The sequence below is a fragment of the Durio zibethinus genome, chromosome 28 (assembly GCF_047325235.1).
Source record: "Durio zibethinus cultivar Kanyao isolate XHJ-2024 chromosome 28, ASM4732523v1, whole genome shotgun sequence".
In the NCBI taxonomy this organism is placed as follows: Eukaryota; Viridiplantae; Streptophyta; class Magnoliopsida; order Malvales; family Malvaceae; genus Durio; species Durio zibethinus.
The window spans coordinates 16,610,246-16,627,574 of NC_143189.1; positions in this window are offsets into that span (position 1 = coordinate 16,610,246).

The window sequence follows — 17,329 nt, forward strand, 5'->3', positions numbered from 1 at the left end:
TATCAAGAATTGAAAAAGATGATTTTTGCTTTAAGTTTGGGATATGAAAAAATTTATGCTTGTTTTAATGATTGCATGTTGTTTTAGAAAGATAAGGTAAATAAAGAAATATGTTCAAAATGTGATGTTTCTAGGTCGAAAGAGAGCTTGAATGATGTAAAAAATGATCCCCAAGATATAGTGTTAGAAAAAAAGAAAAAAACTGTTAAGATTTTGCATTGGTTTCCTTTAATTCCATGACTATAAAAGTTATTCATGTATTTAAAAACTGCTTTCTTGATGACTTGGCATGAATATGAGCATACTAAGGATAGACGTGTAAGACATCCTGTAGATTCTTCTAGCTTGAAAAGAATTAGATTCTTAATCTCTTGAGTTTTCCTTTGACTCTCGTAATATTCACTGGGGGTTGGCTTTTGATGGCTTTAACCTTTTCAAAATTATGAGTGTAAATATAGCACTTGACCTATTATATTGATACCTTGTAACTTACCTCTATGGATGTGCATGAAATGGCCAAACTTTATTCTTTCTCTACTTATTCCTAGTCCAAAAGGTCCTAGAAATAATATAGATATATACCTACAACCTTTGGTAAAAGAGTTGTAGGAACTTTGAGAAGTTGGTGTTCAGACTTTTGATGCCTCAAAAAATCAAAACTCTCAACTGTGTGCAGCATTAATTTGGACTATTAATGACTTTCTTGCATATGCCAATTTGTCTGGGTGGAGTACCAAAAGAGAGTATGTATGTCCTTGTTATGGATTTGATATTGCATCTAAATGGTTACAACATGGTAAAAAGTATTATTACATGTGCCATCATAAGTGGTTGCAAGCTAATCATAGGTTCTAAAATGATAAAAACTCATTTGATGGAACTCAAAAATTTAGAAATGCTCATTTACCACCATCCAAGAGTGAAGTGTTTAGATAGTTGGAATAATGGAATAGTAATGAAAATGGGCCATGGAAAAAGAATAGTTTTTTGTTCACATTACCTTATTGGAAACATCTTTTATTACGTCACAATCTTGATGTGATGCATATAAAAAAGAATATTTGTGATAACATTCTTGGTACATTGATTGGGCAAGAAAAAAAGTCAAAGGATAACTACAAAACGTGACTTGATCTTGTAGAAATAGGTACAAAAGGTGTTCTTCATCCAAAGACTTGTCTTGACACTAACATCTAATACTTGCCTCAAGCTTCATATCAAATAAGCTTAATTGAAAAAAATTCTTTTTAAAGATTTTTAAGGAAATGAAAACTCCCGATGATACTTTTCAGATACCTCACATTTTGTGTAACTTTAACAATGAAAGCTAATAAGGTTCAAAAGTTATGATTGTCATCTTTTAATGCAAAAGTTTCTTTCTATAGCAATATGATGGTCTTTACCTGATAAGGTGTATTTAGTTTTTATTGATTTGTGTACATTTTTTAAAAAACTTTATTCTAAAGTTCTTGAAAAATATAAGCTTGAATTACTTAAGTCTAGGGCTACATCAATTTTATGTGAAATGGAAAAGATTTTTCCTTCACCTTTTTTTCACAATAATGGTACATTTAGTTATCTGTTTAGCAAATGAAGCAAAAATTACCTGTCCAGTCATTTATCGATGGATGTGTCCTATTAAGAGATATAGCTTAAAGTGTTATAGATTTTTTTTCTTAAATTTCAACTAGGATGTTTGGTAATGATTTCTTTTATTGAACTTCCATTTATATAGGTTTTCCTTACTCTTAAATCATACGTGTGCAATAAAGCTTGTCCATAAGGTTCAATTGTAGAAGGGTACTTAGCAAATGAATCATATGTTCAAGATACTTTAATGGGATGAAAACTATTTTTAATTGACCCATCCGAAATGAAGACAAGAATCCTTTATATCCATTCTTTATACTATAGAAAGATCGTTAGGAACATTAAAATGTAAAGGTTTTAATATTAACAAGTGTAAAAAGGTCTCACGAATTATACTTGATGCTATAACTTTGGTACAAGCACATTGATATGTGCTATTTAATTCTACTGAAGTTGCTCTTTTTATAAAGTAAGATCACTTATCTCCATGTATATTATATTGATAATTTTCTTTTATTGTATATTGTATAGTCTTTTAAGAATTTTTTTTCATCTAGAAAACATGAGCAATTTATTAAGAGGTGTAATCGGTCTCCTCGGCTTACACTATATGAGATACAAAAGTTGCAAAGTGAAAATTTTCATGATTGGTTTCATGATCATGTAAGTCACATCATGGTTTGAAATATGTAATTAAAGTTTTTATAGTTAGATTATTATTTTAACCAAATATAAAATTGAATAGGTTAGCAATTTAGATCAACAAGGAGATGCAAACATCACAGATCAACTTAGATGGCTTGCTCTTGGTCCAACTAATACTGTTAGGAAATACACTAGTGATATCATTAATGGTTTTAGATTTCATACCAAGGCATGTGACAAATACTTGAAAACTAAAATAGTAAGGTTGTTGTAACAACCAAGATGATGAGTTATACAAGTACAAAATATGCACAACCTATTGAGGGGGAAGTTAACTTTTATGGGATTTTAAAAGATATTATTCAGTTCAATTATACTGTAGAATGAAAGTTGTATTATTTAAATGTGATTGGATTGATATAAATAAAGATTGTAAAAAGGATAAATTTGGTATAAGCTTATAGTAGAACTAATTTGGTTCATAATCATTTTATCTTGGCATCAAAAGCTAAGAAAGTTTTTTATGTGAATGATGAAAGACATAATAGTTAGGTTCTTGTCAAGCATGCAAAACTTAGAGATGTATTTGATATAGGAGATGAATCATTCTTATAGAAAGAGTAAAAAAATGGAGAAATCCATGTTGAATTTGATGACAAACATGGTAATTCAAATTGGGTTAGAAGTGAAGTTGATGAGGAAGAAATGGAGGTCACACCAGAGATGAAAAATAAGTATGTAAAAGAAGATCCCATAAATGAACATAATGGGAAGGACATTTTTTAATTCTATGTAATAGTTTAAATTGTTGTTAAGGTTTTGCAATGTAAGACATAGTTCACTAGTTTTTATTTTTTTTGTGTTACTAACTTGAATTACTTAATTTTGTGTGATCATGTAATATATTAAATTATACTTGGTGCTTTATATGGTTTGTCACTATCAAGTTCTCTATTATATTGCACTTAGTATATTTTGTGTATTATTAGACTTAAGATGACAAAGCATATACAATTGAATATTACTAAAGCAAATTGTGCCTCTAGTTCTTAACTGCAAACACAATTTGAAAAACATGTGCTTGTAAATCCAGAAGCTTCAAAACATGAGCCTCTACAAGAATCTCAAAAACAAAATTTTCAATCTACAAATAATGAAGTTCAAAATGAATAAGTTGAACATAATTCAGGTATAAAAACATTATACTCTATTAGTACAATTCTTTAAGTGTTATAATGTTGTACAATTACAATTTTTAATGAATTTAATTACTTTCTTTACATGTAATTTTTCTATGTAGGAGTGTTCAACATAAAAAAGCTTAAGGTCTTACACGTGATATTTGGGATTTGGAAGGAGAACATGTTGTTGTTAAGGTTAATGATGATGCTATACCTATCGACGATGAATCTTGCTTTTTAACTCGATTCATTGATAGCATGGTGAGAATGCCTAGCTTTGCACCAATTAATTATACAAATTGACATAAAATGCCGAATGATATAAAGGAAGAAATGTGGAAAACATTAGAGGTATCAATACAATAATGTTTTAGTCGCTAGCTAATGCCATGACAATAATCTTTTAGTTTCTAGTTAGTAGTAGTAATTCATATAACATATATTGACATTTTCTTTTCAATTACCTTTTTCAAATTGTAGTCAAAGTTTGAATTTCACAAATTTGATTCTGATAAGCTCATTGATGAAGAAATATTTGAAAAAATTAAGTCTTGGGCACTAAGAAACATGGGTGCTAACTGAAGGCAATGGAAGAACGAATTGAAGTTTAAGTTTTATGATGAACATAAGACTCCAAAGGAAATGGCTATAAAGGTTGATGATTCTCGAGTAGACAGAAGTCAATTCCTATTTCTTGCTGCACATTAGTTAACTAATAAAATGAAGGTAAATGTTTATAAACTATACTATTTAGTTTATTTTAATATTATGATAATAATTACAAAGTTATTACAATATATCTTTTCTTATTCATTTGTTTAAAAGAATAAAGTGAGACAAATAAAACAAACCGCCAAAAATTAGATGAGCCTTATTGCACAATAACAAAATCATTCTCGAGGATCATTCAAACCTTGGTACATATCTCAATTTTTCTTGTCGCACTCAGTTAAATGAATATAAAGTTTACTTTTTATATATGTGGTTTTGTCATTACAATAATTAATGTTATACCTTTGTATAAACAAGAAGCTAATGGAATTCCACCATCACGTGCTGAGGTGTATATTTTTTCTCGTACACATAAAGATGAAAGTGTTGTAAATGACATAGCAGCTAAAATTGTGGTATTTAATTTAGTTATTACTAGCTTTTACTTATGTTTAGTTTTTTTATACTAAAATATTTGTTTACGATTTTAGGAACTCATGAAATATGGTTTGAGCGAAACTAGTGCTCAAAATTCTAAAAAGAGTTCATAGAAAGATGATATTTATTCAAAAGTTAAATTACTGGAAAGAAAAAGGTGTGTTTATTGCATGGGTACAGTATCTATTTCATCTAAACAATATGATCTTTTATCGTTTGAATTAGTTTATCATAAAGAAGAGGTACAAGAGTTAAAAGACTGAAATTAAAGACTTGAAAGAAACTTTAAGTGCTTTCTTATCGATACTTAAAAGATAATTTCCTAATGAAAATATGGATATCTTGAATACTATTACTCATATGATAAATAGAGAGGTATATATAACATCTATTTTAGTTTATATACATGTAAATTGTCATCTTACTCATGAATCTTGAACCTTATTAAAATTTCTTTTAAATTAATTTTAGGTTCCTGATGCTAATAGTGCCCCAAAAATCATATGTAAAAACTATTGTTCTTCAAATTCAAGTCATTAACCTAATGAAAATGAAAATGGTAAACTCGTCATCACATGATATATATGTGAAAATGCTTTGCTTGATACTTGTTTCTTATATAGAATGTCAAAATCAAATTTGAATCCAGGTTTTGAATCATGTAATTGTGATTTTGAAACACTACCCATCGTCTTTGTCATAATCATTAAATTACAATATGATTTAAAACATGCTCTTTTTCCCTTGAGAAGGTTTTTTTGCCTTTTTTTCCCATTTGAAAAAGCTTCCTTATGATGTAAGCATGCTTTGTAGTTGTAGACTTGAATGTTATAATGCAAATATTTATTTAATGATAGTTCTATTGACTAAAATAATCTTAGGTTGGTTTCATTAAGTTATTATTTGGAATTAAACTAAAAGAATGAGGGATTACACATGCAAATTAGGTTATTTCTTATTTATTTATGCATTACACTAATGAATAGGATATGTATAAAATTATTTTTACTGATAGATAAATGGATGATTACCTTCTATATATATGAATGAATAAGATGTTTATAAAATTATTTCTACATGTATATGGGATGATTACCTTTTTACCTTATGTATATAGAAGATAATTTATAAGAATTCTAATTTAATTTTTTTATGCTATGCAGATACTTCTTTGTAGAAATCTATGATGAGATCATTTATTTTAGGAAGTTGTTTATTTACTCAAAGCATTATGTTTGTAGGGGGATTTACTTTTGTTTTGGATGTTTTGCACTTTATTAAAATAAAGTTGTTGTGTTTTGTGATGCTTGATTGGTATATTAAATACTGTTAATGAGCTGGGTTCATTGAGCTTGTTAGTAATATGATGTAGCAACACTAGTTGACTTTTTCAACTCGTGATTTGTATGAATTCAAATATTTTGGTTTTGGAAAGGGCTTCTAATAGGTGCATGTATGTTTTTTTTTTATTGAGGCGGTTTTGCAATTGTTTGTTCATTTATAGATTTTTTAATATTATCTTGTTCAGAGTTCTATTAACGTTTTAAGGTAATCAAAAAGTTTTTAGGTGTCAGGTGGTGTAAACTTATTATTGTAATTTTTAAGGTGAAATGGTGTAACTCTTTATCAATGTTTGTTTATCGATATTTGTTTTATCATAATTGGTACAATAACTTTAGTCTTTCACATATACTAAGTTTGTGGATTATAAATAATTTACTTGTAGTTTTAATGTTATTAAATATATTTTACTTTATTGTATGATTATAAATAAATTAATATTAATAATTAAAAATATAATTTTTAAAAAAATTTAGCAACGTCTTAATATTTATATTGATGCATTTGATCGTTGAAATATTTTAGGCAATACTAACAGTCACCAAAATATAATAAAAAATTAAAACATATAGTCTATACTGACATTCTCTAATCGTCGATAAAGGTAAAAAAATTAAAACGTACAATTTTATACTGATAGTTCTAACTATCAGTAAAAGTAAGAAAATTAAAAAATATAAGTCTATACTGATGGATGCTAAGTATCAGTATAGGTAAAAAAAATTACAAGTCTATACTGACGGGTGTTAACGTTGGTATGGGCTAAAAAAATTAAAACATATAAGTCTACATTGACGGGCACTAGCCATTGGTATAGATGAAAAAATTAAAATATACAAATCTATACTAACGGGCTTTAAGCGTTAGTATAGGTAAAAAAATTATAAGTTTATACTAACAACCATTAACCGTCGGTATAGACAAGAAAAATTAAAACATACAAGTCTATATTGATGAGTGTTAACCGTCAGTAAAAGATATAGCAGTAGACACACAACAGATGCTATACCAATAGATATATATTTATTGATAGTCTTAAATCGTAGGTATATCTCTGTAAATATTTTGACAAATTAAAAAATGTTGGTATAGATCTATACTAACAAGGGATATATTAACAGTTAAAAATTCATCGAAATTCACATTTTGATAGTCAATATAGGATTTATAGTGCTATACTAATGAATTTTGAAGTTTTATCGACTTTTTTTTAACATAATTATATATCAAATTTCTTGTAGTGAGTTAGATATCCCTGTCCTAATTTTCTCAAGATGATCTCCTCTTTGCCAAAGATTACTAGAGAAGATTTAACAAGGAACAATGAAGCAAAAGCGAGTCGCCAAAGCAAGTAAAGGAATGAAACAGAAAAAGAAGTTAACGCAGTTGACACCACCAAGAAATCAACTCAAGGAAATTAAAAAAAAAAAAAAACAAAAAAAAAGAACAAAAGTCGTTTTTTTACACACGCTTGTCCCAAAGGATCCACTAAACAATAAAAACTTACAATCAATGTCTGGCAATGCTGTTTTAATCCCGTTAGAAACTGAAAATGAAAATTGAAATCCAATGACAAAAAGAATAGCAGTCAACCTGGAAGACAAGGGTTTTATTAAAGTCAACGGTGAATTCGTTTGCAGCCATCAACTGCACAAAGAAACCATGGTTTAGTAAAGGATTAAAAAATTATTAAAATTTGCTTCAAAGAATCATCCCAGAGAAATAGGATCACACGAAATCTACTTATATAAAAATTTAATTAAAAATTTGAAACCCGCTATTAAATATAAATATTGTAGATTAATATATTAATTATTTAATATATATATTTAATTATAATTTAATTAATAAATTTTATTTTAAAATATACAATAATTTTAATAAAAAATAAGTAAGAAAAATATAAATATTGTAGATTAATATATAACTACATAATAATAAAGTTTAGAGAAAGATGGTTTTGTATCTTGTTTCATATAGTGATATTTAAACAAAATCAAATAGTGTTTTATTCCAAGTAGTTGAAATCTATTTCACTTAAAATCAATATATTATATAAACTTTTTTTCATTTTTTTTCTTGGCAATAATTTAACATTCTTTATTTTTTTTAAAGTATTTTATTTCTCATTTTGTTAATGCATATGCCATATTTTTATCAAAACTTAAAATTTTAAATATATGAAACTAATGAAATTATGAATACCACAAAATTATTGTTATATAAAAGAAGAAAAGGGATCAACTTATATAGTATAAATTTTTTTTAGTTTTATATATTTTTTAATTATTAATTTCAATAAATTTAATGGATGAAAAGAGATTAAATAATTTTTCCTATATTTATTTGTCTTTCTCATCCTTTGAATATATTAAAATTAAAAAATTATGTAAAATTAAAAAAATTTGTACTATATAAATTGATTTCTTAAAAAAAATTAAGTAATTAAAAATTTCATGCATGCGATATGCTCAATGATCTTTTGTAATTATGACATTGACGTGATCTTTCAAAATTATTTCTATATTTTAGGTAATCAATGAATATTGCAATTGTCTAAATATTGCATCCAATAAGATTTTAATTTAGTGATTTAGTGAAGGCTTTTAATCTTGATATGATAGTAATTTTAAAGAAATTTAGGGTACGATAAGTACAAAAGAATCATAAATGAATGCATAACATGGGTCTTTTAGTTGGGCAGTGGGTTTCAAACTTTTAATCAAATTCTTGGATTTTTTTCAAAATAACCTTACCAGATTTCTTTTAATTTAATGATAGTTGATTTGTTCTATAATAGGAAATATTTAAAAAAAAAAAAAAAAAAAACCTTTCTATGATCCTTTCTCTCTTCACTTAAACAAGATGTCAGATTCATTATCCTAAAATCTTGACAGAAGGTTAGTGGATGGGATCCTCAATCAAGGATCTGATTGATTTGGTTGGAGCTTCCACAAGAAGGATTATTAAAGTTAAGCAGCTTTAAAAATGCAATAGAAAGAAATTAAAATAACATTTGGCAAATTTAATAAATAAATATTATAAAATATTAAAAAATCCTTTAATAATATTTTTATATATTTTGACTACATAAAAATAAAATAATTAACTTTATTAAATTAAATCACAATTTTATTTAGTTTAATCACAAGTTTAAATTAAATTAAATAAAAAATATAATCGTATTTTTAGTAAAAAAAATACATGATCGCCCGTCATTATCACGTGTGGACCACATACAGTACACATACAATTCATTCAAATTTATTATGATATGACAAGATTCATATTACATAATTTTTATAAAAAAAATAATACAAGGATATTGTATACAATTTTTGTATTGTAAAATAATCAATATGATATTATATAAAATTAATAAATTATTTAAAATTATTTAAAAATAACATAATAGTAGGACATATGGATTCGTCTAATGCATTAAACAGGCACTTTTCTTTACGGTACATTTAATAAATAAATAAAGTTGTTGGTCCTTTCCCACCAACTTCATTTATATTAAAAGGAAATTTGATGATTAAGATGAACGTAGTTTTTTCTTTTGAGGTTTTCTTTTTTTTTTAATTTGATTTTTTTTGGCTTATTTTATGCAAATTTAATTATTGAGGTTTTTTAAAATTTTTAATAATGTTAAAAAATGATAAAATATGAGAATAAAAAATTCACATTTTCTTGAGATTTTTTAAGATTTCAATAAAAAAATAAAAATTTGTTCTCATTTACTCTTACTTAATTATATTTTTAGATTATATAAAAAATATTATTTATCTTAGAAACATAATAATTTTTTAATATATTTTAAATAAAATCACATTTTTACTATAATTATATTGAAATTCTTATATAAGTTAGAATTAAAAACATGATTTTTACTGAAAAGATTAAAAAATATATTTTTCTTAATAAAAAAATGACGTTTTAAAAATAAAAACATAGTTTTGTTAAAAAATGAAAAAAATTTATTTTTAGAATTTATCAAAGATGATATTTTTAAGATAAAAGTATAATTTAAAAAAAAAATTTTTTTCTAAGATAAAAACACAGTTTTTATTGTAAATATAAAAAATTTTTAGAATTCAACAATGAAAACGTTTTTAAAATAGAAAAAATAGTATTTGTTAAAAATATGAAAAAATATAGTATTTAGAATTCAATAAAGATGAAATTTATAAGATAAAAACATGATTTTTGTTAAAAAGATGGTGTTTCTAAGATAAAAATATAATCTTTGTTAAAAATATAAAAAATAAATTTTTCATAATTCAATGAAAATAGTGTTTCTAAGAAAAAAGTAGTTTTTTTAAAAGATAATGTTTCTAAAATAAAAAAGGAGTTTTTGTTGAAAACATGTAAAATAAAATTTTCAAAATTAAATAAAGATGATTTTCTAATATAAAAAAAAAAACATAATTTTTGTTGAAAAGATGATTTTTTTAAGAAAAAAATATAATTTTTGTTGAAAATATGAAAAAAAATAAAACATAAAATATCTTTATTTAATATTATTACATATAAAAGCTAGAATATATTTATTTAATATTATTACATATAAAAATTGTTTAGTGAATGGAGCCTTAAGAAACCCCTAAGAGGAGGGTTTACCACCCCTTTCCAACCTTATGTCAACCCGTGTATTTTCTCTACGTAGGGACAATAACATTATGATAGTAATTAAAATTGTAAGATTATATTTATTGAATATATAAAAAATTATTTTTCAAAATTATTTAATTTCAATGAAGATAGTGTGTTATTCACATATAAGTATTATGAATGTTATATATTATTCACATATTATTAAGGACAATATAGTAAAAGATTTTATTATATAATCTTGCATTCCCATAAAACAAATACATAAATCTTACATCATTTAAGTCAACAAAACCCAGAAATCATACATTCCTCTTCAATATTATTTTTTTCCTAAATCATTTTTCTTCTTAAAATCTAAAATTTCGCTAAGCAACACCCCCTAAATAAAATGAAAGGGACATTATTTGCAAGTTACAAAGTGCAAACTATACCCCATTTCATGTAGTCATTTAGGACAAACAACTGATCAAGTAGTAAATCTTACCAAACCAAATCATGATGCAACCACAATCAAATGCTTGGGTAGGAGTGAGAAAAAAATTGAGAAAATCAACAATCGATTTGAAATTGTAGTGTTTGATTCGATTCGAATTGATTTTGTTTTATTCGGTTCAGAGTAAGTTTGAATATTAAATGTATATATTAGTTTTGAATTGAATTTTGGATCCAAAAATGAAAAATAAAAAAAATTGAACTGAACCAAATTATATATTTTTATTAGCTTATATATTTTAAATTTTTATAAAATAAGAACAATTATTTTATACTTAAATCTATTTAAATATATTAAAAATCATATTAAAATAATATATAAAAATAAAAAAATTAAATTTAAAAATCGATGAATTGAATTAAACCAAACCGATAGAATTCAGTTTGGATCAAATTGGATTGCATAGAAGTTTGGTTTTAATTTGAATCAGATTTTAAAATTTCATAATTTTATGAATTATCTGAAAAATCAAACTGAATTCGATCTAATCCAAACTGTTATTACCCCTATGCTTAAACTCTTGCTTTTTAAAACTTTAGAGTTGGGACCACATATATTTGTTTCATCAAAAAAGATTAGGAGTGAGCAATTGGTTGATTCAATTTTAAAAATGTTAAATTGATTTAATCGATTTCACTTTAAAAAATCAAATTTTATTAATTGGCCTAAAAACAAATTTTTTTCATCAATTTTAAATAATAATTTTGTAATAATTTTCAACCAATAAAACTCATATTATAATTTACAACTAATTTCATATTTTTCATTTTTAAAAATGCAAATAAAAAAGATTTTTTTATATATCTATAGTAAATATATTATGTATTTAAAAATTAATTAAAGATCGATTAGTTTATTCAATTTGGTTATTAAGTTTAAAAATTGAGAACTAATTGATTTAACCAACTAAATTGATTTTTATAATCGATAATTATTGAATTGAATTAATTGAAATAATTTAATCAAATTCAATCATATTTGATCGATCAACCCTTAACTTAGATCACTATGATCGCCAAGTCAACCCTTTAATTGCCCAATTTACCATCGTCAACAACCATCAATTGCTAGCTAGTTGATAAAAAAAATGAATACTTCTAGCACAATTTTATAATAATCAACCTTTTAAGGTAATAATTCTTTTATGTTATCAATTTAATTATTTATACTATAATAATACTTTTTTACGCTTATTCTTACTTTTATTATATTTAAAATTATCACAACTCTCTATTAAGGTATTACAACACATTGAACACATTTTATGTCAAATGATACAGATTTTACGATAATTCTCACATTTTTACATTAACATTTATTTTTTGGTTTAGAATTATTCTTTAGATATCAAGTAATAATTTTTTTAAGTTGTTAATTTAATTATTTACATTACAATAATAATTTTTTATGCTTGTTTCAACCTTTATTATGTTTAGAATTGCGACAACACTCTTTTAGGGTGTTATGACACTTCTGACACATTTTATGCTAAATGATACCAATTTTATGTTAATTCTCACAATTTTAAGTTAACATTTATTTATTGGTTTAGAATTATTCTTTGGTTTAAGATTATAATTCTTTTACATTGTCAATTTAATTATTTACGTTATAATAATATCTTTTTATACTTGTTCTTACCTTCATTACGTTTAGAATTATCACAACTCTCTTTTAAGGTGTTATGACATTTCTAAAATATTTTATGCTAAATAATACCAATTTTATGATAATTCTTACCTTTTTGCTTTAACATTTATTTATTGGTTTAGAATTATTATTTGGATTTAAAGTAATAATTATTTTACGTTATAAATTTAATTATTTACGTTATAATAATATCTTTTTTATGCATGTTCTTATCTTATTACGTTTAGAATTATAACAATACTGTATTATGGTGTTATAATACTTCTAACATATTTTATGTCAAATAATATCAATTTTATGATAATTTTCACATTTTTACGTTAACATTTATTTATTAGTTTAGAGTTATTCTTTAAGTTTAAAGTTATAATTCTTTTACATTGTCAATTTAATTATTTATGTTATAACAATATCTTTTTATGCTTGTTCTTATTTTCATTATATTTAGAATTGTCACAATACTCTCTTAAGATGTTATAACACTTGTAACACATTTTATGCGAAATAATATCAGTTTTATGATAATTCTTACCTTTTTACGTTAACATTTATTTATTGGGTTAGAATTATGATTTGGGTTTAAGGTAATAATTCTTTTACATTGTCAATTTAATTATTTACACTAAAATAATATCTTTTTACGTTTGTTTTTACCTCATTACCTTTAAATTATCACAACACTCTCTTAGGGTGTTACAACACTTTTAACACATTTTATGCCAAATGATAACAATTTTATAATAATTCTCACATTTTTACATTAACATTTATTAATTGGTTTAGAATTATTCTTTGGGTTTAAGATTATAATTCTTTTACATTGTCAATTTAATTATTTACGTGATAATAATATCTTTTTACTCTTGTTCTTAACTTTATTATGTTTAAAATTATCACAACTCTCTTTTAAGGTGTTACGATATTTTTAACATATTTTATGCCTAATAAAACCAATTTTATGATACTTCTTACCTTTTTACGTTAACATTTATTTATTGGTTTAATATTATTCTTTGGGTTTAAAGTTATAGCTCTTTTATGTTGTCAATTTAATTATTTACATTATAATAATATTTGTTTACACTTGTTCTTACCTTCATTATGTTTAGAATTATCACAATAATCTCTAAGAGTGTTAAACACTTCTAATATATTTTATGCCAAACAATACCAATTTTATGATAATTTTCATATTTTTATAATAACATTTATTTATTGGTTTAGAATTATTCTTTGGGTTTAAGGTAATAATTCTTTTAGATTTTCAATTTAATTATTTTCATTACAATAATATCTTTTTACATTTGTTCTTACCTTTATTACCTTTAGAATGATCAAAATACTCTATTAGGGTGTTACGATACTTTAACACATTTTATGCTAAATGATACCAATTTTACGATAATTATCACATTTTTACGTTAACATTTATTTATTGGTTTAAAATTATTCTTTAGCTTCAAGGTAATAATTATTTTACATTATTAATTTAATTATTTATGTTACAAAAATATCTTTTTATACTTATTCTTATCTTCATTATGTTTAGAATTATCACAACTCTCTCTTAGGGTTTTACGACACTTTTAATGCATTTTATGCCGAATGATACCAATATATGATAATTCTTACATTTTTACATTAACATTTATTTATTGGTTTAGAATTATTCTTTGATTTAAAGTTATAATTTTTTTATGTTGCAATAATATCTTTTTATGCTTGTTCGTACTTTTATGATGTTTAGAATTATCATAACTCTCTTTTAAGGTGTTACGATATTTTTAACACATTTTATGCCTAATAAAATGTATTTTATGATAATTCTCACTTTTTTACGTTAATATTTATTTATTGGTTTAGAATTATTCTTTGGGTTTAAAAAAATAATTCTTTTATGTTGTCAATTTAATTATTTACGTTACACTAATATCTTTTTGCACATGTTATACTTTCATTACATTTAGAATTATCACAACACTCTCTTAGGGTGGTATAACACTTCTAACACATTTTATGCCAAGTGATACCAATTTTACAATAATTTTCATCTTTTACATTAACCAAATTTTAATTAATTTTTTTAAAATATTATATTATCTTTCATCATTTTTAGGAATTTTAAATAGTTTTTTTCCTTAAAGAACCCCTAAAGATATTTTATCGGTTATTTAGTTTCTAATTCTACTTGTAATTATCTATAAATTCTTTATACGTGAAAGGAAAAGGAAAAAAATTTCAAGATTAGTACTCTCTTAAAACTTATAAATGTACTAGTTGATGCCCTTTGATTCACAGAGAAATTTTATTTTTATAAAATTAAAGTAGTAAATCACATCAAAATAGTAAATTATCATAGCTAAAATTGCATAAAACAACAAAATTTTCTCAAACTATGAAGCTTCATGGGTCCTCACCCAGTTTAGATAGCCAAATCCATTCACATATCCTTTAGGAGCTGTTTGGTTCCGAAATCTTAGATTTCAAAGGAAAAGTGTGATCTTTAGAAAAGTGTGATAGCTAGAGTTTTTTTTTTCCTATTTTTAGGATATCCCGTATTCAAATTTACTCATTTAGTTGAGAAAAATCTACATATATTAATTTTTGAATAATTACTATAATCTCCTTGACATATATGATGGTAACTTTTTATTAGCTTTTATTGATAATAACTACCTAAATAGGTGATTTAAGGCATTTTTAATAAAAAAATTGGAGTAGCTTAGTCGGCTAGAGCATTTTGTTATTAGCTATAACATTGTAGGTTCAACCTTTCTCTCTAGCACTTTAATATTTTTGAAGAACATTATTTAAGGCGTTTTTGCTTAAATAATCCCTTTCATTATTTATAAGATTTAATAGATAAAATATAAAAAAATAAAAAAATGTAGTTGGTTAGAGCATATGACTATTAATCATAAGGTCATAGGTTCGATCTTTTCTTCTAGCACTTATTTTTAGGGATTACTTATAAGATTTTTTTTTATGATTATTTAAGATGTTTTTGGCTAAAAAACACCTTAAATGATGCTAAACAATTCTTTTAAAAGATTATTTAAGGCATTTTTGACCTGAAAATGCCTTAAATAATTTTTTTCAAAATTGCATAGGATTATTTAAAGTGTTTTCGACCAAAAAATGTCTTAACTAATCCTTAAAAAAAGTAAATAGAATTTAAGGTGTTTTAGCTAGAAAACGTCTTAAATATTGTTGGTTAATTTTTTAAGAGATTATTTAAGATATTTTTGGTCAATAAACGCCTTAAATAATCCAAAAAAATTAAACATGATTATTTAAGGCATTTTTCATGCCAAACGCCATTAATTACAATATAAAAAAATTTTTAGTAGCAAAAATCTACAATTGACTTACAATCACTTTCAAACATGTTTTTCAAAATGGTAAAGGGTATTTCATAATTTTTTATTCAGGTCAAATTTTGGAAATAATGTAACTTCTTCCCCCATCGAAATCTTAGAATACTATAGGGAGATGTGGGTTTTTGATTTTGGGACTTTAGATACTATTGATAATGTGTCATTTTCCTCTCAAATCGAATTACTTTGAACCAAATGTTAGAATCAAATATCCACTAGTAAGATTTTAGGGAAAAATACATGGATTCTCCTTAACCAAATGCTCCCTTAATGTCAAATCTCATAAGCATGATATAAATATCAGCTATTAGAAGCCAAATAGACAGTAACAGACATGGTGTTGAATATATGAAAGAGCAAAACCATGTTAACATGCATGTGTAACATAAATAATCTGAATTGACAACTTAAATGCCTTAAACACAAGAGAATATCAGAAATTGATAAGTTCAATTGAATTTTCCTATTCAACTTTCTAACCATTTCCCTTTAAAGGAGACAAAAAATGAATGAAAAATAACAAACCAATCAGAGCATATCTGAGCAAAAAGGCTTAAGTAGGTGTATAATCAATCGAGTTTGAGCTGATATAGTGTTAAGCTCGAGCTTGAGCTTGATTTGAAATTGGTGGCTCGAAACTTGGCTCTAACTCGATAGAGTTTTATTTTTCTAGCTTAAGTTAGACTCGAAATAAAAATCGAGCTACTTGAGCTCGCTCAATTAGACTCGATCAAGATATAAAAATAAGCATAATTTTTATATTCGATAAAAACTTGATTATTTGTACTCGAACTTGAGCTCAAGTTCGAGATATTTTATTAATTAAAATAATAAAAATATATTTAAATATAAAAATTTGATTAGGCTCACAAGCTACTTGAGTCGGGTATTAAAATACTCGAACTCGGCTCGATTGATGAATCGAGCTACTCTAACTCGAGCTCAACTCGATAATAATCGAGTCAAATTCAAATTTTATTCGAGGCAAAATCCTACGTCAATATCATACATATGCTTTCAGAAATTAACAGGCTCGCCAATATCACAAAATAAATGAATTCCACTCCAAACTTCAAATCAAATCCTTGAAATAAATAACCCTGATATATAAGAAATTTTAAAATATTCATAATAGCAGACAAAAACATTTTTATAGGTTATTCCTCGCAAGTTGCTAAGCTAAAATGCAACAACATTCAACATAACTATCTACATAGACACAAACTCACGAATTGTGCTATTCTTTTTTTTTTTTTTACAAATAATTACAATGTTCATATTTAATT